The 24,117-nt window shown below is 36.3% G+C and overlaps 1 pseudogene; it reads right to left on the reverse strand.

Annotated features, from left to right (window-relative positions):
• Positions 1–201: 201 nt before the first annotated feature.
• Positions 202–9,192, reverse strand: LOC116748049 (annotated as a pseudogene).
• Positions 9,193–24,117: the final 14,925 nt, after the last annotated feature.

Consider the following 24,117-nt stretch of genomic DNA (forward strand, 5'->3'; position numbering starts at 1 on the left):
TCTACTTGCTACTTTATTTATATCCACTCCAACCTTTATTATTTTTTTCCTTCTTTAAGTCTTGGGTTTAGTTTGTTCTTATTCCTTTTGTTAATGGAAACGTCACTTTTGTTGACAAGTTAGGGCCACAATAGACAGCTTCACAGAGCAACATAAATAAGACAGTCTCAAGAAAATGTAGTGTAAATTTGCAACAGAAGGTTAATACTTTTCACCCTCATCCTATCCCTCAGCACTATCCACTCCAACCTTCTCATAATCTTTCTCAAGTGCAACCATGTCCTCCTAGTCCTCAGAAAACTCTCTTTCCTCCATACCCTCACCAATATACCAGTGAACAAAGACGCACTTGGCATACATCAGGTCAAACTTGTCTAGGCAAATCCAGGCCTCAGTAATGGCTATTGTGTTGCTCACAGCTCATGGTACTTTGGCCAGGTTTCCACTAGATACTGCAATGGGATGCTGGTAATTAGGGTCAACATTGAAGCCAGTGGGGCACCAATCCACAAATTGGATGGTGCACTTGGTCTTGATAGTGGCAATGGAAGCATTGACATCTTTGGAAACCACATCACCACAGTACAACAGGCAGCAAGCCATGTATATGCCACGGTGAATGTTACATTTCACCATCTGGTTGGCTGGCTCAAGCCATGCCTTGGTGGTCTCTGTTATAGTAAGATGTTTTTGGTAGGCTTTCTCAGCAGAGATGATGGGGGCAAATGTAGCTAGAGTTAAGTACATGTGGAGATAGGGAACCAGGATGGTCTGTAATTCTGTCAGATCAACATTCAGTGCTCCATCAAATCTAAGGGAACCAGTGATGGAGGACACAATCGGGCTAATAAGGTTATGTATAGGATGGTTAAGGTTAGTTGAGTGCTAACTCAACTAGTTAGTTGAGTTGAGTGCTCAATATCAAGATTTCTACAACTGGTGTCATAGATGACCTCATTGTCTATCATCAAGGCACAATCACAGTGTTCCAGGGTGGTGAGAATGGAATTGTAGGGTTCAACTATAGCTGTGGAAATCTAGGTGGTGGATAAATGGAGAACTCCACCTTGGACCTCATGCCATCATCAACAGAGAGACCATTCCATCAGGTGGAAGGTGAACCAAAAACCAGTTCTCCCACCAAAGTTGTGGAAAACCAAGAAGCCCTGAAGACTTATGCACTGTTCAGCCACTTTCAAATTTGGTCCAAGGCAAGGTCAGTGATCTCTTTGTCAATGTTGTAGTACCCATGGGCATAGTTATTGTTAGAATCTTCTTTGCCCATGATGAGCCGCTCAGAATGGAAGAGCTGGTGGTAGGTGCCAGTGTGAACTTCATAATGGCTATGAGTTCCAGCTCTAGAAACACTACCCTGAGCCCATGTTTGGCAGCATCCATCTCAATGAAGAGAGTGTTAAAAGAGTCATCTCCTCCCCTAATGATCTTGTCATGTGACATCTGGTCACTGGGCTGGACACTATTTTTCAGGAGGTAGAGATCTCAGCAGTCATTGCCAAACTGGACTCCAGTCCAGCCAACTTAGATGGAGATGGATTCACACATGACTGGGATTTGTAGGGCTCTGCAGGGCTGGATGATGCAAGGGGACAGCAACAAGGATCACCCACTGACAAACTACCAAGCAATCTGGGGGAGAAATAGTGAGAGGCTGTTTGGCTCCGAAGGAACCAATACACCCCTTTCTAGGACACGTGTCTGGAGGGTGGGCATCAGGTCCACCCTGCGCCTCTTTTTGTTGTTTCTTTGCCTTTTCTAGAAAAAAGTTCCAGTTTATTACTTTAAAAAAACAAATTTCATTTACATAATTGTTCAACTAGGCCTATATAGAGGTGTTTTATTTTAAAATATATATGTATGCAATTTTTCTCCTACAGTAATTCATTTCAAGAGAAATTTCACTATATCTTTTACAGCGCCCTAAAATGAGAGAGTTAACCATATTCAAATAAACTCCAAGGTATGGGACTGCTTCAGGCCCGTTCCTCATTACAATCCTAAGCATGGGGGCTCCAGAGACCAAGGCAGAAAGTCTTCAAATAGAGCTGAATTGTTCAGTTAAGTGAATTATGGAAAGAAGACACAGTTGGCTGGCTCTGGCAGGCTCACCTCTAGAGTAGAACAAAGAGAACAGACGGGGGAGTTCTGAGGGTCACTGGAGCTATCTAAATGCAGAGAGATAGAACTGAGTGAGCTGCAGGGATAATACAATTTCAGTTACCTGCAAGGTGGTGAAATAAAGTAGTAACTTCATCTGCCTGACATGGAGGAAGTTTAGAGGTGTCCTTAGCATACTCATAGTGAAATATGTCACCCTTTCACTATGTTGGCTGTTGGCAACTGGACCATACTTCTTAGTGACAGTTCAAATCTCGTTAGTCAGTGCCAGTGCACTATAGGTAATGAAGCATTTCCTGCAAGCCTGTCTCCCAGGGCTCTCTGAATCCTTTAAAAGATGGTCTCCTTTGTCCGAGTTCTTAAGATGTAAAGTTAGGGTGTTGATTTGATATCTTCCTTATTTTTAATAGTTGAAATTTATAGCTATAAAATTTCCTCTTAGCACTACTTTTTGTTGGAGCTCTGATCTTTCATGTATATACAGTCTTCCCTCCTATCCATGTGGGATTGGTTCCAGGATCCCCTATGGATACCAAAATCTGTGGATGCTCAAGTCTCTCATACAAAATGGTGTAGTATCTGCACATAACTTACACACATTCTCCCATATACTTTAAATCATCTCTAGATTACTTATAATATCTAAAAAAATGTAAATGTTATGTAAATAGTCTGGCATGCTGTCAATTCAAGTTTTATTTTTTACAACTTTCTGAAATTTTTATTTTTAAAATATTTTCTGTATATTGTTAGCTGAATCCACTGATGCAAAACCTGCAGATACGAAGGGCTGACTATATGTTTATAATTGCTATATATTGTTGGAGAGTTGACTCTTGTATCAATATATAAAGTTCTTCTTTGTCCCTTGTATCAATTTTTGACAAAGTATATTTTTTCTGATATTAGTATAATCACTCCAGCTCTCTTTTTGTTAATATTTGCACGGAATCTCCTTTTTCCATACTTTCACTTTCAACCTATATGTGTTTGTAGATCTAAATTGGGTTCTGGTAGCCCATAGTGGATCCTGTTTTATATCCATTCTACTTATTTTTACATTTTGATATGGGAATTTAATCCATTTACATTTAAAATAAGTACTGAAAGGGAAGGACTTACTTTTGCCATTTTGTTATTTTCTGTAGCTCTTACAGCATTTCCCCCTCATTTACTCCATCACTGCCTTCTTAATTTTTCAGCCATTTTTGGTAGTGACACCTTTTAATTCCCTTCTCATTTCCTTCTGAGTATACTCTATAGATATTATTTTTGTGATTACCATGTGAATTTAATATAATATCCTAAAATTATAATAATCTGTTTTAAATTGATACCAACTTAACTTCAATAGCATACAAAGTTCTACTCCTTTATAGCTCATCACCCCTACTTTATAACATATTTATGTATTTTGTGCACAGTAGCTAGATTTATAATTATTTTTCTCTACATGTTTTTTAAATCCTGTAGAAAAATTTTAAAATGTATTTGGCTAACCAATAATCACATTTTCATACTTGTCTATACATTTACCTTTACTGAGGATATTTATATTTTCAATGGCTATGAGTTACTGTCTTGTGTCCTTTCATTTCAGCTTGAACTATTCTGATTAACATTTCTAGTAGAATAAGTCTAGTGGTAATGTACACCCTTAGATTGTGTTTTGCTGAGAATGATTTAATTTCTCTCTCATTTTTGAAGTATATTTTTGCCAGATATAGAATTTTTGATTGACAGTTTTCTTTTTTCCTTTCAGCATTTTAATATATGATCCCAATGCTTCTGGCTTACAAGGTTTCTGCTGAAGAATACTTTAATAATCTTACTAGAGATTCCTTGTACATGATAAGTCTCTTGCTATTTTCAGGATTCTGTCTGGTGTTAGAGTTTGACAGTTTGATAGTAATGTGTCTGGTTGTGTGTCTCTTTGGGTGCTTCTTATGTGAAGTTTTTGGAGCAACTTGGATTTGTATGTCTTTTACTCAGATTTTTTAAATTTTTGGCCAATTATTTCTGCAAATAATCTCTGCACCTTTCCTTTCCTTTTTATTCTCGGGACTTCCATAGCGTATATATCAATCCACTTGATTGTGGCCTATAAGTACTTAGGTTCTGCTTACTTTTCTTCAATTTTTTCTTTCTTTTCCTCAGACTTGAAAATTTCAAATGTCACATCTTTAAGTTAACTTAATCTGTTTCTGCCTGCTCAGGTCAGAAAACACTGACTTTTTGAACCCTTCTAATGATTTTTTTAATTCAGTTATTTAATTTATATCTCCACAATTTATGTTTGATTCTTTTTATCATTCCTATCTCTTTGTAAACATTCTAATTTTGTTCATGTATAATTTCTCTATTTATTTTACTTTAGTTCTTTGTCTATGTTTTTCTTCAGCTCTTTGAATGTATCTAAGATACATGTTTTTAAGTCTTTGTGTAGTATGTCTGATGCCTTTGTTTCCTCGTGGATGCTTTCTGTCATTTTATTTTCTTCCTTTTAATTTACCATATTTTCCTTTATCTTTGAATGTCTTGTGATGTTTTGTTGAAAACTGGGCATTTGAAAAAACAGCCACCTCTTCCTGTCTTTGCAGACTGGATCATTGCTGTGAAATGCCTTCATTAATTATCAAGAAATATTATGAGACTTGGGATCAGCCCATGGTGAAAGCTTAAGGTATTCTCAGGTCTTTTATGTTCACGTATCTTGTCTGTCTTTTCTGTGTATATGTTCTCTTTTTCTTATACATGCCTGCTTTTGAATGTCTTAATTAACTGAAGAGTATGACCTTAGCTATTTCTCAGTGGCTTAAATGTTCTATCATATTCCTCTACATGTAATTTCTTGTCACGGGCATCTGAAACTCTGTATCCCCCCTCAACTTTTATGGGCAATCCCTTACTATTTACAGCAGCTTTTTATAACTTAAGAACTGAGCTGTGCCGCTTTTCCTATCTGAGCCCTGAGTCCGGCAGAAACGAAAGCAAAACAGTTCCTCAGGTATTCCCCAGACAGGTAAACATTACAAATACGATTTTCTCATTACCCAGTGGTTCAAGGGAGGCCATTGGGAATTAGGCCATTGCTTCCTCCTGACCATGCTGTATCATGGAAAAGAGGAGTCGGAGCAAGGGTAAATAAATACCCCACGAAATTTCCTACTGCTCTGAATGTGGCTTTTTGTTAATTGGGAATTCACTTGGTTTCTCTAGACCTTTGACTATTTTCGAGAGTAGCTATAAACTTATTTATAAGTTTATATGAGTGTGAAGTTTTGTCCCAACATGCACAGAGATGCTTGACAAAGATTGGGGACTTATTGTTCCTAGGAAGTTAAGAAAATTTCTGTCCAAATATTTGTTGACAATTAAGCTAAGGAAGTGGTCACATATGAGAAAGAATACAGACATTACAGAATTAGTTCAGAAAAAAATCACTAAACAGAGAATAACAACTACAGCACAATAACAAATACTCAGAGGGGAGAAAATATGATTCCTGTGAAATACTCTACTTACCAAAAGCAGAATACACATTTTTCTGAAGTTCACATTGAATATTTTCAAGGTTAAACCATACAATACATCTCTAAAAAAAGATATACAAATGAGCCATAAGCAAATGAAAAGATGCTCAGTATCATTAGTCTTTAGGGGGATGCAAATAAAAAACACAATGATATAACACTTTATACTCACTAGGATGGCTATAATAGAAAAGAATGAAAGAAGAAATATCACATGACAGAAGTCAGTCCCAAAAGGCCACATATTTTATGATTTAATTTATATGCAATGCCAACAATAGGCAAACCAATACAGATTGAAAGTAAATTTGTGGTATCCAGGGCTTGAGCCTGACAGTATTGAAGAATTTGGGTATGGGGTTTCTAAAGCCCACAGAATTATATACTTCAAAAGGTTAAATTTTATCATACGTCAATTATATATTGATAAAAGTGTGCAAATGCGTTTCATTCTTCTAATAAATCAAAAAAATCAATAAACCATCTCAGTAAAAGCAGAAGAGATATTTAATGTAACACCATTAATGTTAACACTGTCAGAAAAGAAAGTATAGAAAACACTTCTTATCATAACAGATTATTTAACAAAATTTAGTAAACAGTATTCTTAGTAATGAAATGGTGAAATATCCTTTTTAAAATAAGTTAAAAAACATGATATCTACTATACTGCAGTTATTCAACATAGCTCTAAAAGTGCTAGTCAGTGTGGTAAGACTAGGAAAATACACTAAATGTAGAAGGATTTGAAAATAAAATAAATAATTTAAAAATGTATCAGTATAAAAGACTAGAAGATGAATATTAATATACAAGATTTAGTTGCACAAACTAGCAAGAGCTATAGAATCTAATTTTAAATTATGAATCATTTAAAAAATGTAACAAAAGTTTTGCTATGACTGATTCATACACACACACACACACACGCACACACACACACACACATCTATATATGTAATTAATAAGTTTTTGGAAGACACTAATACTACCTAAATAAATAAAGGCAAATGCCATTTTCATTGAAAGGAAGATTCAATACTATAGATACTGAATCTTCCCAACTTGATTTGAAGTGTCAATGCAATTTCAATGAAAATGACTGCCCAAAAGGAGTGATATCAGAAAGATGGCACAGTACAGGGTCCCCAGTCCTGTTTCCCTCCCAGAACCACTGAATTAGCAACTATCCACAGATGAGAATGTCTTCAAGAGAGTAGACCATGAAAAAAAAAAAAAAAGAAAAGAAAACAAGAAAAAGTGCATTGGAAAGAATAAGAGGAATGGTTTCAGTTTATTCACATGCCAGTCTCCCAGGTTGTCTCAGTACGTGCTGAGTGCAGTCCCCTTGGCCTGTGATTTCTCCAGTGGAGGAAAGAGACACTCAGGTGAATATTCAGATTCTCCACTGTTCCAGGGTGCTGCCTGAGAGGCCTCTTTCTGATTTCCCTCACAAAGAATATGGGGGGAATTAGTATGGTTAGACCACCTGGAACAAAGTAAAAGGGAGATCTCAGTAACTGATGCACAGATCTTGATATTAGGCCCATCGCTCTATGCCCCCAGGAGCTGCCACTCCTGATCGAGACCTTAGCAATGACTTTACCCAACTGAGGAGCCGTCCCAAACAGCCAACCTGGCTGCAGAACTCCTCCAATTAGTCCCACAATACTGGGGAGTCCAATCAGTATCCCTTCCTCACCAAGGAGCCCAACTAATGGACCCATCTGACCAGAGAGCTTACTCAGGAGCCCCATCTGACCAGGGATTTCAGTCAGTAGGCTTACCTAACCAAGGAACATAGTCAGGAGTTCTGTCCTACTCCAGAGATCAGCCAAAATCACCACCTAACACGAGGCAAGTGACAGGTCCTTCCCAAGCAGGGAATCTCATCAGTGGCCCCACTGACTAGTGAGTCTAGCCAGTAGCCCTGTCTGACCAGAAAGCTTAGTCAACAGTCCTGCTCAACCAGTTAACCTTGCTAGCAGTCCCAACCAGCAGCAGAGCCTATGACCCTACCAGATCATGAAGCCCAGCCAGTTGGCCCTACCAAGCTGTGGAGACTTCCAGCTGCCCCAACTGACTGCAGATATCATCCAGCCAGCCCTACCAGAATGCAGAGCACAGCCAGCCAGAAATGACTGACAGAAGACCACTGGCATTGGGTTCTACCAACATGCAGATGCTACCAGCTGGCTGGCGCAGAACCCAAGGTCGGGCTGACTGGTGAAGTTATTTCTTTACTGAAGACAATCTCTAGAGAATGGAAGAGATGATATCTTCCTCAAATGTACAAGCAAATGATACAAGGTTACAAAAATAATGAAGAATTGGGGAAACATGACAACATGAAAAGAAACTAATAAAGTTCCAGAAGTTGACTTTAAAGAAATAGAGATCTAAGAACTAGGTGACAAAAATTCATAATAATTGTCTTAATGAAGCCCAATGAGCTACAAGAGAACATAGATTGACAGCAAACAAAACCAGTAAGCAATACATTAACAAAATAAGTTCAACAAAGAAATAGAAAGCATTACAAGAAGAAAAACAAACAAAAAAAACCCCAAAACACTGGAGCTTAAGAATGCAAGTAGAGGAGGAGCTTCAAGACGGTGGAAGAGTAAGACATGGAGATTGCCATCCTCCCCACAAATACATCAGAAATACATCTACATGAGGAACAACTCCTACAGAACACCTACTGAACACTGGCAGAAGACCTCAGACTTCCCAAAAGGCAAGAAACTCCACACGTACCTGGGTAGCACAAGAGAAAAAGGAAAAAAAGGAGACAAAAGAATATGGATGGGACCAGTACCAGTGGGAGGGAGCTGTGAAGGAGGAAAGGTTTCCACACACTAGGAAGCCCCTTCGCGAGCAGAGACTGCGGGTGACAGAGGGGGAAACTTCAGAGCCATGAAGGAGAGCACAGCAACAGTGTTGTGGAGGACAAAGTGGAGAGATTCCCACACAGAGGGTCGGCACCAACCAGCACTCACCAGCCTGAGACGATTGTCTGCTCACCTGCTGGGATGAGTGGGGTCTGGGAGCTGAGGCTCAGTCTTTGGAGGTCAGATTCCAGGAGAGGACTGGGGTTGGCTGCGTGAAAACAGCCTGAAGGGGGTTAGTGCACCACAGCTAGCCAGGAGGGAGTCCGGGAAAAAGTCAGGAGCTACCGAAGAGGCAAGAGACTTTTTCTTGCCTCTTTGTTTCCTGGTGTGCAAGGAGAGGAGATTAAGAGTGCTGCTTAAAGGAGCTCCAGAGATGGGCGCGAACCATGGCTATCAGCATGGACTGCAGAGACGGGTTTGAGACGCTAAGGCTGCTGCTGCATCCATGAAGAAGCCTGTGTGCAAGCACAGATCACTATCCATGCCTCCCATCCTGGGATCCTGTGCAGCCCACCAGTGCCAGGGTCCCGTGATCCAGACAGAACTTCCCCAGGAGAACACATGGTGCGTCTCAGGCTATTGCAACATCACGCCAGCCTCTGCCACCACAGGCTCATGCAGAGCTCCATAACCTACCCTCCCCCTGGCCTGACTGATCCAGAGCCCACAAATCAGCTGCTCCTTTAACCCCATCTTCTCTGAGCGAAAAACAGACGTCCTCAGGTGACATACACACAGAAGCGGGACCAAATCCAAAGCTTAACCACAGGAGCTCTGCTAACAAAGAAGAGAAAAGGAAATCTCTCCCAGCAGCCTCAGGAGCAGCAGATTAAATCTCCACAATCAACGTGATGTATCTTGCATCTGTGGAATACATGAATAGACAATATATCATCCCAAAATGAGGAGGTGGATTTTGGGAGCAACAATATAAATATATTTTTTCCCCTTTTTCTCTATTTGTGAGTGTGTATGTGTATACTTCTGTGTGATTTTTGTGTGTACAGCTTTGCTTTTACCATTTATCTTAGGGTTCTGTTTGCCCGTTTTTCTTTTTTATTCTTTTCCTTTTTTTTTTCGTATGGTTTTTGGCTCTTGTTATCATTGGTACATTTGTTTTCTGCTTTGGTTGCTCTCTTCTTTCTTCCTTTCTTTCTTTCTTTTTTATTACTTTCTTTTTTTAAAAATAATTATTTCCTATTTTTTATTTTAAAAATTATTTTATTTCTAGAAGATGTTGGGGGTAGGAGTTTATTAATTTATTTATATATTTTTGCTGTGTTGGGTCTTCATTTCTGTGCGAGGGCTTTCTCTAGCTGTGGCAGGCGGGGACCACTCTTCATCGCAGTGCACGGGCCTCTCACTACCACAGCCTCTCTTGTTGTGGAGCACAGGCTCCAGACACACAGGCTCAGGAGTTGTGGCTCATGGGCCTAGTTGCTCCGCAGCATGTGGGATTCTCCCAGACCAGGGCTCGAACCCGTGTCCCCTGCATTATCAGGTAGATTCTCAACCACTGCACCACCAGGGAAGCTCTTATTTTATCTTCTTCTTTGTTTCTTTATTTCATTTTCTCCCTTTTATTCTAAGCTGTGCAGATGACAGTCTCTTCATGCTCCAGCCAGGCGTCAGGGCTGTGCCTCTGGGGTGGGAGAGCCAAGTTCAGGATATTGGTCCACCAGAGACCTCCCAGCTCCACATAATATCAAACGGGGAAAATCTCCCAGAGATCTCCATCTCAACGCCAAGACCCAGCTCCGCTCAGACCAACAAGCTCCAGTGCTGGCCACCCTATGCCAAACAACTAGCAAGACAGGAACACAACACCACCAATTGGCAGAGAGGCTGCTTAAAATCATAATAAGGCTACAGACACCTCAAAACACACCACCAGACATGGACTGCCTACCAGAAAGACAAGATCCAGCCTCATCCACCAGAACACAGGCACTTGTCCCCTCCAGCAGGAAGCCTACACAACCCACTGAACCAACATAGCCACTGGGGACAGACACCAAAAACAATGGGAACTATGTAAGAGCACCCTGGGAAAAGTAGAGCCCAAACACACGAAGTTAGGCAAAATGAGAAGACACAGAAACACACAGAAGATGAAGGAGTAAGGTAAAAACCCACCAGACCTAACAAATGAAGAGGAAATAAGCAGTCTACCTGAAAAAGAATTCAGAATAATGATAGTAAAGATGATCCAAAATTTGGAAATAGACTGGAGAAAATGCAAGAAACATTTCACAAGGGCCTAGAAGAACCAAACAGCAAACAAACAGTAATGAACAGCAAAATAAATGAAATTGAAAACTCTCTAGCAGGGATCAATAGCAGAATAACTGAGGCAGAAGAACGGATAAGTGACCTGGAAGATAAAACAGTGGAAATAACTACTGCAGAGCAGAATAAAGAAAAAAAATGAAAAGAATTCAGGGCAGTCTCGGAGACCTCTGAGACAACATTAAATGAACCAACATTTGAATTTTAGGGATCCCAGAAGAAGAAGAGAAAATGAAAGGGACTGAGAACATATTTGAAGAGATTATACATGAAAACTTCCTAAATATGGGAAAGGAAATAGTTAATCAAGTCAAGGAAGCACAGAGAGTCCCATACAAGATAAATCCAAGGAGAAACATGCCAAGACACATATTAAGCAAACTATCAAAAATTAAATACAAAGAAAAAATATTAAAAGCAGCAAGGGAAAAACAACAAATACCATACAATGGAATCCCCATAAGGTTAACTGCTGATATCTCAGCAGAAACTCTACAAGTGAGAAGGAAGTGGGGGACATATTTAAAGTGATGAAAGGGAAAAACCTGCAACCAAGATTACTCTACCCAGCAAAGATTTCATTCAGATTTGACAGAGAAATTAAAACTTTACAGGCAAACAAAAGCTAAGAGAATTCAGTACAACCAAACCAGCTTTAAAACAAATGCTAAAAGAACTTCTCTAGGCAGGAAACAAGAGAGAAGGAAAAGAACTACAATAACAAACTCAAAACAATTAAGAAAATGGGAATAGGAACATACATATCAATAATTACCTTAAATGTAAATGGATTAAATGCTCCCAACAAAAGACACAGACTGGCTGAATGGATACAAAAACAAGACCCGTATATATGCTATTTACAGGAGACACACTTCAGACCTAGGGACACACACAGACTGAAAGTGAGGGGATGGGAAAAGATATTCCATGAAAATGGAAATCAAAAGAAAGCTGGAGTAGCAATTACCATATCAGACAAAATAGACTTTAAAACAAAGACTATGACAAAAGACAAAGTAGAGCACTACATAATGATCAAGGGATCAATCCAAGAAGAAGATACAACAATTGTAAATATTTATGCACCCAACATAGGAGCACCTCAATACATAAGGCAAACACTAAAAGCCATAAAAGGGGAAATTGACAGTAACACAATAGTAGTAGGGGACTTTAATACCCCACTTTCACGAATGGACAGATCATACAAATGAAAATGAATAATGAAATGCAAGCTTTAAATGATACAATAAACAAGATGGACTTAATTGATATTTATAGGACATTCTATCCAAAAACAACAGAATACATGTTATTCTCAAGTGCTCCTGGAAAATCTCCAGAATACATCATATCTTGGGTAACAAATCAAGCCTGGTTAAATTTAAGAAAATTGATCTTATAAGTATCTTTTCTGACCGCAGTGCTATGAGACTAGATATCAATTATGGGAAAATGTTTGTAAAAAATACCAACACATGGAGGCTAAACAATACACTACTTAATACCCAAGAGATCACTGAAGAAATCAAAAAGGAAATCAAAAAATATGTAGAAAAAAATGACAATGAAAACGCGATGATCCAAAACCAACGGGATGCAGCAAAATCAGTTCTATGAGGGAATTTAATGGTAGTACAATCCTATCTCAAGAAACAAGAAACATCTGAAATAAACAACCTAAAATCACACCTAAAGCAATTAGAGAAAGAAGAACAGAAACAGCCCAAAGTTAGCAGAAGGAAAGAAATCATAAAATGAGATCAGAAACAAATGAAAAAGAAATGAAGTAAATGATAGCAAAGATCAATAAAACTAAAAGCTGGTTCTTTGAGAAAATAAACAAAATTGATAAACCATTAGCCAGACTCATCAAGAAAAAAAGGGAGAAGACTCAAGTCAATAGAATTAGAAATGGAAAAGGAGAAGTAACAACTGACACTACAGAAATACAAAGGACCATGAGAGATTACTATGAGCAAATATATGCCAAAAAAAATGCACAACTTGGAAAAAATGGACAAATTCTTAGAAATGCACAACCTTCTGTGACTTAACCAGGAAGAAATAGAAAATATCAACAGAACAATCACAAGCACTGAAATTGAAACAGTGATTAAAAATCTTCCAAACAACAAAAGCCCAGGACCAGATGGCTTCACAGGCGAATTGTATCAAACATTTAGAGAAGAGCTAACACCTATCCTTCTTAAACTCTTCCAAAATATAGCAGAGGGAGGAACACACCCAAACTAATTTTACGAGGCCACCATCACCCTGATACCAAAACCAGACAAAGATGTCACAAAGAAAGAAAACTACAGGCCAATATCATAAATTAACACAGATGCAAAATTACTCAACAAAATACAAGCAAACAGAATCCAACAGCACATTAAAAGCATCGTACACTATGATCAAGTGGGGTTTATCACAGGAATGCAAGAATTCTTCAATATATGCAAATTAATCAATGTGATACACCAAAATAACAAACTGAAGTAGGAAAACCATATAATCATCTCAATAGAGTCAGAAAAAGCTTTCGACAAAATCCAACACCCATTTATGATAAATATCCTACAGAAAGTAGGCATAATGTGGCCATTCTCAACATAATAGACACAATATAAGCCAAACCCACAGCCAACATGTCCTCAATGGTGAGAAACTGAAAACATTTCCACTAAGATCAGGAACAAGACAAGGTTGCCCACTCTCACCACTCTTATTCAACATAGATTCGGAAGTTTTAGCCACAGCAACCAGAGAAGAAAAAGAAATAAAAGGAATCCAAATTGGAAATGTAGAAGTAAAGCTGTCACTCTTTTCAGATGACATAATACTATACATAGAGAATCCTAAAGATGCTACCAGAAAACTACTAGAGCTAATCAATGAATTTGGTAAAGTAGCAGGATACAAAATTAATGCACAGAAATCTCTGGCATTCCTACACACTAATGATGAAAAATCTGAAAGTGAAATTAAGAAAACACTCCCAATTACCATTGCAACAAAAAGAATAAAATATCTAGGAATAAACCTACCTAAGGAGACAAAAACCTCTATGCAGAAAATTATAAGACACTGATGAAAGAAATTAAAGATGATCCAAATAGATGGAGAGATATACCTTGTTCTTGGATTGGAAGAATCAACTTTGTGAAAATGACTCTACTACCCAAAGCAATCTACAGATTCAATGCAATCCCTATCAAACTACCACTGGCATTTTTCACAGAACTAGAGCAAAATTTCACAGTTTGTATGGAAATACAAAAGACCCTGAATAGCCAAAGCAATCTTGAGAACGTAACATGAAGCTGGAGGAATCAGTCTCCCTGACTTCAGACTATACTACAAAGCTACAGTAATCAAGAAAATATGGTACTGGCACAAAAACCGAAATATAGATCAATGGAACAGGATAGAAAGCCCAGAGATAAACCCATGCACATATGGTCACCTTATCTTTGATAAAGGAGTCAAGAATGTACAGTGAAGAAAGGACAGCCTCTTCAATAAGTGGTGCTGGGAAAACTGGACAGGTACATGTAAAAGTATAAAATTAGATCACTCCCTAACACCATACACAAAAATAAACTCAAAATGGATTAAAGACCTAAATGTAAGGCCAGACACTATCAAACTCTTAGAGGAAAACATAGGCAGAACACTCTATGACATAAATCACAGCAAGATCCTTTTTGACTCACATCCTAGAGAAATGGAAATAAAAACAAAAATAAACAAATGGGACCTTATGAAACTTAAAAGTTTTTGCACAGCAAAGGAAACCATAAACAAGACCAAAAGACAACCCTCAGAATGGGAGAATATATTTGCAAATGAAGCAACTCACAAAGGATTAATCTCCAAAATTTATAAGCAGGTCATGAAGCTCAATATCAAAAAAACAAACAACCCAATTCAAAAATGGGCAGAAGACCTAAATAGACATTTCTCCAAAGAAGATATACAGATTGCCAGCAAACAGATGAAAGAATGCTCAAACTCGTTAATCATTAGAGAAATGCAAATCAAAACTACAATGAGATATCATCTCACACCAGTCAGAATGGACATCATCCAAAAATCTAGAAACAATAAATGCTGGATAGGGTGTGGAGGAAAGGGAACTCTCTTGCACTGTTGGTGGGAATGTAATTTGATACAGCCACTATGGAGGACAGTACAGAGGTTCCTCAAAAATAGAACCACCATACTACCCAGCAACCCCACCACTGGGCATATACCCTGAGAAAACCATAGTTCAAAAAGAGTCATGTACCACGATGGTCATTGCAGTTCTATTTACAATAGCCAAGACATGGAAGCAACCTAAGTGTCCATCAATAGATGAATGGATAAAGAAGATGTGGCACATATATACAATGGAATATTACTCAGCCATAAAAAGAAACGAAACTGAGTTATTTGTAGTGAGGTGGATGGGCCTAGAGTCTGTCATAGAGAGTGAAGTAAGTCAGAAAGAGAAAAAAAATTACCATATGCTAACACATATATATGGAATCAAAAAATAAATAAAATGGTCATGAAGAACATACAGGCAAGGTGGGAATAAAGACACAGACCTACTAGAGAATGGACTTGAGGATATGGGGAGGGGGAAGGGTAAGTTGGAGCAAAGTGAGAGAGTGGCATGGACAAATATACACTACCAAACATAAAATATATTGCTAGTGGGAAGCAGCCACATAGCACAGAGCAATCAGCTCGGTGCTTTATGACCATGTAGAGGGGTGGGATAGGGAGGGTGGGAGGGAGGGAGATGGAAGAGGGAAGAGATGCGGATATATATATATATATCTGATTCACTTTGTTATAACACAGAAACTAACATACCATTGTAAAGCAATTATACGCCAGTAAAGCTGTTAAAAAAAAGGGACACAGTAAATGAAGAGGATTTTTCCCCCTTAGGCAATTAGACTTGAGAATTTTTGTGTACAAGGGGGGAAATGTCACCAGAAGGAGAAGACAGAGATAAAATAAATAGGGAAATAATTAAAGAATTCCTTTCAGATGAAAATTATTTGGAACTAGAACATAAAAGGATTAATTTTCAACAAGAGGATGAAGTCCGATTCATATATATGGGAGGCAAGAATTGAGTGCATGAAGGTAGATTGTTTGTGTCTATAATAGGAATTTGAGGTGATTAATTTCTATTTGTAAAATAGAAGGTGAGGTCATCTTCATGAGTAGTCAAAGTTTGCTCTCTTCTTTCCCTCATGATTATTTTCTTTTGTCTAACTCTTTCCAAAAACCAGGTAGTAAAGTAAATAACATGTATTTTTTTAAAACAAGAATCCAATTAAATTAATTTTTTTCAATAAAGAGCTTCAGCATCATCAACCACGCAGAAGAAAGAATTAGTGAACTCAAAGAAAGGTCATTTGAAATTTCCAGTCAGAGGAACAAAGAGAAAATGAATGAAGATGAGTAAAGAAAGTCTGTGGGATTTATGGGACAACATCAAAAGGAACAATATATACATTATGGGAGTCCTAGAAGGGGAAAAGAGAGAGAGGCAGAAACCATATTTAAAGAAATGATAGTTGAATAATCTCAAATTTGGGGAGGGAAATGGGCATCCAGATTCATGAAGTCCAAAGGACCACAAATATGTTGAAACAGAAGAGAGTTAAACTAAGATATATTACAATTAAATTGTCAAAATCAAAGGAAAAGAGAGACGTTTGAATGCTGCAAGAGAAAAATAACTTGTTGCATACAAGGTAATTACAATAAGATTCTGAGCAGATTTCTCAGCTAAAACCATGTAGGCTAGGAGAGAGTGAAGTGGTGTATTCACAATTGTGAAAACCAAAACTTGCCAACTGAGAACAGTATTTCAGAAAAAAATTGTCCTTCCTATGAAAGGGAGACCTGAAGACTTTCCAAAATAAACAAAAATTCTGGGAGTTTGTCATCACTTGATCTTCATTAAAAGAAGTGCTAAAGGGAGTTCTTTGAGTTGAAATGAATAAATATTAAGCAGCAACATGAAAGCATATGAAAAACAAGTCTTACTAAGAAAGGTACAGTCATACCTCAGAGATATTACAGGTTTGGTTTCACACCACTGCAATAAAGCAAATATCACAAGAAAGCAAGTCACAGAAACTTTTGGTTCCCCAATGCATATAAAATTTCTGCTTACACAATACTGTAGTCTATTAAGTATGCAATAGCATTATGTCTATAAAACAATGTATACATATTGATTTTTTAAAGTTTATTGCTAAAAATGCTAACCATCATTTGACAACACAAGGTTGCCAAAAGCCCTTATTCATTAAAAATGCAGTATCTGCAAATCTCAATAAAGTGAGACACAATAAAACAAAGTATTCCTGTAAATATACAAACACAGAATATTGTAATACTCCAATGGTGGCACATAAATCATTTTAACCCTAATATAAAAGTTAAAAGTCGGGCTTCCCTGGTGACACAGTGGTTGAGAGTCCACCTGCCAATGCAGGGGACATGGGTTCATGCCCCGGTCCGGGAAGATTCCACATGCCATGGAGCAGCTGGGCCCATGAGCCATCGCTGCTGAGCCTGCATGTCCAGAGCCTGTGCTCCACAATGAGAGAGGCCACAACAGTGAGAGGCCCATGTACCGCAAAAAAAAAAAAAAAGTAAAAAGTATTAAGAATAACTATTATCACAAAATACTTGACAATAGACAATGTAAAAATAAATTCAGAAATTAATAATATAAAGTGTGTGAGGGGGAGTAAATTACAGAGCTTTCACATGTTATTGAAGTTAAGTTCTTACCAGATTAAAATAGACTATTATAACAATGAGCATTTCAAAGGAAACATCTTGGTAAATACAATGAAAAATCCTGCAATAGATACAAATAATTAATATAAGAACAGGAAGAAATGAAATAAAGAATAGAAATGAAATAAAGAATTTGAAAATGGGCAGAAGAACTGAATAGTCATTTTTCCAAAAGGAAATTCAGATGGTCAATAGGCACATAAAAAGATGTTCAACATCACTAATCATCAGGGAAATGCAAATCAAAACCACAATGAGATATCACCTCACACCAGTCAGAATGGCTATCATCAAAAAGAACACAAATAACAAATGTTGGCACAGATGTGGAGAACAGGAAACACTTGTACAATGTTGGTGGGAATGTAAATTGATGCAGCCACTGTGGAAAATAATATGGAGGATTCTTAAAAAACTAAAAATAAAACTACAGTATGACCCAGCAATTCCACTCCTGGGTACACGTCCGAAAAGATACATGCCCCACAATGTTCATAACAGCATTATTTACAGTTGTCAAGATATGGAAGCAACCTAAGTGTCCATCAACAGATGAATGAATATATATAATAGAATACTACTCAGCCATAAAAAATAAGGAAATTTTGCCATTTGCAGCAACATGAATTGATCTATTAAGTGAAATAAGTCAGAGAGAGAAAGACAAATACTGTGTGATATCACTTGTATGTGGACTCTAAAAAATACAACAAACTAGTGAATATAACAACAAAGAAGCAGACTCTCAGATATAGAGAACAAACTAGTGGTTACCAGTGAGGAGAGGTAAGGAGGGAGGGGCAATATAGGGGTGGGAGAGTGGGATGTACAAACAGTTGGGTGTAAGATAGGCTACATGTATGTATTGTACAATATGGAGAATATAGCCAGTATTTCGTAATAACTATAAATGGAGTATAATCTTTAAAATTGTGTAAAAAATTAAAAATGAATATAAAATGATAGAAAAATATTGACAACTAAAGTTTTTTTAAAAGACAGACAAAATTGACAAACTAGACAAACCAAGAGAAAAGAGAATAAATAAATAAACAAATAAATAAATAAATAAAATCAGTAATGAAAGAGAAGACATTAAAACTGCTGCCACAGAAATTAAAAAGGCCATAAGAAACTATTATGAACAATTATACAGCAACAAATTCAAAACTTACTAGAAATTAATTTTCTAGAAATATAAACCTACCAAGACTGAATCAAGAAGAAATAGAAAGTCTGGACAGATGAATAGCAAGAATATTTAATCATTAATCAAAAACCTCCCAAGTACAGCCCAGGAACAGAAGGCTTTACAAGTGAATTGTACAAAACATTTACAGTATACTAATTTTAAATTCTTCCAAAAAACAGAAGAAAAAGGAATACATCCAAACTCATTCACTGAGACCATCATCACCCTGATTCTAAATACAAAGACACCACAAGAAAATAAAACTACAAAATAGTATATCTATAAATATGGATGCAAAATTTCTTAATAAAATATAAGCAAGCAGAATTCAACAACCAATTAAGAGGATCAAACACCATGACCAAGTGAAATTTATCCCTAAGATGCAAGGCTGGTTCAATATACATAAATCAATCAATGTGATACACTGCATTAATGGAATGAAGGAAAAATATCGCATGATCATGTCAATAGATGCAGAGAAAGCATTTGATAAAATTTAAAACACATGCATGATAAAAACTCTCAACAGATTAATCATACAAGGAGCTTACCAAAACACAATAAAGGCCATATAGGAAAAGTGCACAGTGAGAACTTTGGTTTCTGGTTCCACACAAGAGGAGCTTGAAAGTCACCACTTCATTCTAACAATAAATAAAAAGCTGAACAGACCAAAAAATCAGCAACTCTTCTTGAATGCCAGCTTTATTTATAATTGTCAAAACTTGGAGGCAACCAATAAGTATTTCAATAGGTGAATGGATAAACTGTGGTATAACCAGACAACGGCATATTATTCAGCACTAAGAATAAATGAACTCTCAAGCTATGAAAAATGAGGAGGGATTTTAAATGTGTATCACTCAGTAAAAAAAGTCAATCTGAAAAGGCTACATATTGTATATTTCTAACCATGTGACATTCTGGAAAAGGTAAACTATGGAGAAAATAAAATGATCAAAGGTTGCCAGGGGTATATGTGAGGGGAGAGATGAATGGGGAGAGAAGAGAGGATTTTTAGGGCAGTGAAAATACTCTGTATGATGTTATGATGGATAAATGTCACTATATATTTGTCAAACTTATAGAATGTATAACGCAAGAGTGAACTTTAAGGGAAACTATGGATTTTGAGTGCTTATGACGTGTCAATAGTTTCTCCTTCTAAATAATGTACCATTTTGGTGGGTGATGTGAAATATGGGAGGCTTTGCACATGTGGAAGCAGGATAGTATATGGGAAATCTCTGTACGTGCCTCTCAATTTTGTTATAAACCTAAAACTGCTGTAAAAATAAAATCTAGGGCTTCCCTGGTGGCACAGTGGTTGAGAGTCCGCCTGCTGATGCAGGGGACACAGGTTCGTGCCCTGGTCCGGGAAGATCCCACATGCCACGGAGCGGCTGGGCCTGTAAGCCATGACTGCTAGGCCTGTGCGTCCGGAGCCTGTGCTCCACAATGGGAGAGGCCACAACAGTGAGAGGCCCACGTACCACAAAAATAAATTAATTAATTAATTAAACAAAATCTAAAATAAACCCTCAGCTAATATATTACTCAATATTTAAACACTTAAAGATTTTTCTCTATAATCTGGAGCAAGGCAAGGATGCCTACCCCACCACTTCTATTCAACATAGTATTGAAATTCCTAGCTAAAGTAATGGGGCAAGAAAAAGAAATGAAAGGCAGCCAAATAAGAAAGGAGTAATTAAAATAATCTCTGTTTGCAGATGACATGATCTTACATCTAGAAAACCCTAAAGACTCCAGAGAAAAACATGTTAGAATAAACAAATCCAGTAGAGTTGCAGGATACAAAATCAACATGCCCAAATCAGTTGCATTTCTATACACCAGCAACAAACTATCCAAAAAGAAATATAAGAAAACACTCTCATTTACAGTAGCATCAAAAAGAATAAAATTCTGAAGAATAAGCCTGATCCAAGAGGTAAAAATCTTATACACTGAAAACTATAAAACATTGATGAAAGAAATTAAAAGACACAAATAAATGGAAAGATATCCTGTGGTCATGGATTGGAAGACTTAATATTGTGAAAATGTTCATACTACTCAAAGTGATCTACAGATTCAGTACAATCCCTATCAAAATTCCAAAGACATTTTTAAAGAAATATAATAAATAATTCTAAAATTAATATGGACTCCAAAAGACACCAAATAACCAAAGCAATTTTAAGCAAGAAGAACAAAGCTGGAGGCATCACACTTTCTGGTTTCAAAATGTATTACAAAGCTACAGTTACCAAAACAATATATTACTGGCATGAAAATAAACCCATGAACACTTGGTCTTTTGCAAAGGTGCCAAGAATACACAATGGAGAAAGAATAGTCTCATCAACAAATAGTGTTTGAAAAAGTGGATATTTATATGCAAAAGAATGAAATTGAATTGTTATATTCTATTATATACAAAATAATTTTAAATATATTAAAGATTTGAACACAGTATCTGAAATTGTAAACTCCTATAAGAAAATATAGGGGAAAAGCTTTTTGACATTGACCTTGGCAGTGATTTCTTGGATACAACATCATAAGAACAAGCAACAAAAGCAAAAATATATAAGTGGGATTACAGCAAACTAAAAAGCTTCCTCACAGCAAAGGAAATGATGAACAAAGTGAAACGGTAACCTACAGAATGGGAAAAAAATATTTGCAAACAATATACCTGATAAGGGGTTGATTTCCAAAATATGTAAGGAACTTCTTAACAGAAAAATAAAAAAATAACCCAATTAACAAATGAGCAAAGGACCTGAATAAACATTTCTCCAAAGAAGACATACAAGTGGCCTACAGTTATATGAATAAGTTGCTCAACATCACTAATTATTGGAGAAATGCAAATCAAAACCACAATAAGATGTCACGTCCCACTTGCTAGGATGATTTTTATTAAAAAAAAACAAAAAACACTAAAGATGGCAAGTGTTGGCAATGTTGTGGAGAAATTGGAACCCTTCTACTTTTGAGGATGAAGGATATGTTTATTATCCTTATTACCGGTGATGGTAATATGAATGTTTACAAATGTACAAACTCATCAAATTCTATTCATTAATTATATACATTTTTGTATACCAATTATACCTCAATAAATCACTGCAGTAATTTTCTGGAATTTCATAAGTTGATCATGCAAAGTACATGGAAGTGCAAAGGGCCAAAAGTTGCTGTGAAACTACTGAAATAGAATAATTATATAGGGATATGTATCCTACCAAATGTCAAGGCTTGTTATAAACCTATAACGATTAAATCAGAATATTACTTGTGTAAGGATAGACACACTTAAAAATCAAAAAGGATATGGAGAACAAAAAGAAACAACAAATTTATGGATTCTTATATATTACAGAAGTTACATTAAATAATAGTGGGTAAAGAAGGAACTAGTCGAAAGATTATGCTAAGATTATTGGCTATCTATATGGAAAAGGTATGCATCTCTAATTCACAATATCAATTCCAGAAACATTAAAGATCTAAGTTTAAAAAGAAACAAAATTTTAAGCCCCTTAAAATAAAATATAAAGGAATATTTTTAAGCTATCAGGATAGGGAAGAATTTCTTAAGCAAATAAAAAATACTAACTATAAAAGAAATGAGAAATAAATTTGGGTGCTACATAATTAAGATATTTTGACCATCAAAAGACAATCTAAAAATATGAAAAGATGACCAGCATATAAAGAGAAGATATTTATAACTGTGTAAAAAAGTAGTATTAGTATCCAGAATACAGAGAAAACAAATTAAAAATCCTGCTAAAAAATCAATCAAAAGACACTTGATTTACCATAAAAAGGGCATAAACAAGCATTTTATAGAAGAAAAATATGAATTGCCAATGAACATAAGAAACTCAATCTCAGAAAAGGAAGCAAAATAAGACTATAATGATGTAATGTTTTATATGATTTAATTTCACAATAATAAAGAAATTTTACAATACAAAGCTTTGGAAAGAATGTGGATAAAAGGGAATTCTCAAACACTGCTAGTAGGAGTGTAAATTGGCCAACTATTTTATACAGTATTTTGGCGTTAGTAAAGCTGAACACACACATACCCTATGGTTCAGCAATACTACTCCTAGGTTACAGGTTTAAGCAAGTAAGAAAATATTAGAGGAAGAATACACTTAGTCATAAAAAAATAAAATCTTTGTGTTTTTACACATTCAGTAATTAACTTTATGATTAATTTATTAGTGGAATATGTGTATCCAGTATATTCAGTATGTATATTTATAATAAAATTTATTAAACTGACATCTGCATGGTAAAATTTGAGGCAGAGAGAGATATTTAGTTTCCTTGATTTATTCACTCTTTCTCTAATAAGTTGCATATATTATAGAAAGTCCCTAAAATAATCATAACGAGTAAGTGCTAAAGTAGTAAAATCCAATATTATGGAGTACATAGTGTGATTCGTCTCTATGATTTTACACACACGCACAAACACAAACATACACACAAATATATTACTATAGAATTTTGTGTGCATAATGTTTTAAGAAGTTTTCTATTGGTCTCTAATAACTACTTAATTTGAAATCTCAACACTGTATACTATAAACTACAGGAATCTTTCTAAAACATTTGTTTATCTTTCTAGGTTTATTTTCTAAATACAAAACGGAAGTAGTCATGTTCTTAGTGTAACTATCATTCTGAAAAAAACTACATGCCTTTTAAGAGTTATAGTCTTTCTAGATATTAGAATATGAAGATAATTATGTCATCTATTCAAGAACAGCTTCAGAGTTTAGAGAAGAATTGACTGGTACATTCACATCTGAGTGGTGTTTTCCCAAATACATAGCTAGATGTACATTAAAAAAAATATTCTGTTATCTCCTAAGGAGCAGAAATTTCCATGTAATCTATTTATTGATCTTATATTGTTTAGTCCTGATTTAAAATATAAAAATTGCAATTTTCAAAGGATTAAATGTCTTGTTTTTACTTGAAACTTAAGGCTCTCTAATACTATTTTTTTGGAGGATAAGCATTCAAATTAAGTGGAAAAAAATTGGGTTTTGTTCATTTTTAGAAAAACAACAACTTTAAAAAGTCTCTGATGAGGAGTAATGTGATCAATGTTTCACTTGCATGATTCTGCCTTGCCCTGTGATATTCTATTCATCTGTATTCATTCCTCTCTTTCCTTTGTTCTTCCCCTTTTCCCCAATGTTTT

Source organism: Phocoena sinus, chromosome X, assembly GCF_008692025.1.
Source record: "Phocoena sinus isolate mPhoSin1 chromosome X, mPhoSin1.pri, whole genome shotgun sequence".
NCBI lineage: Eukaryota > Metazoa > Chordata > Mammalia > Artiodactyla > Phocoenidae > Phocoena > Phocoena sinus.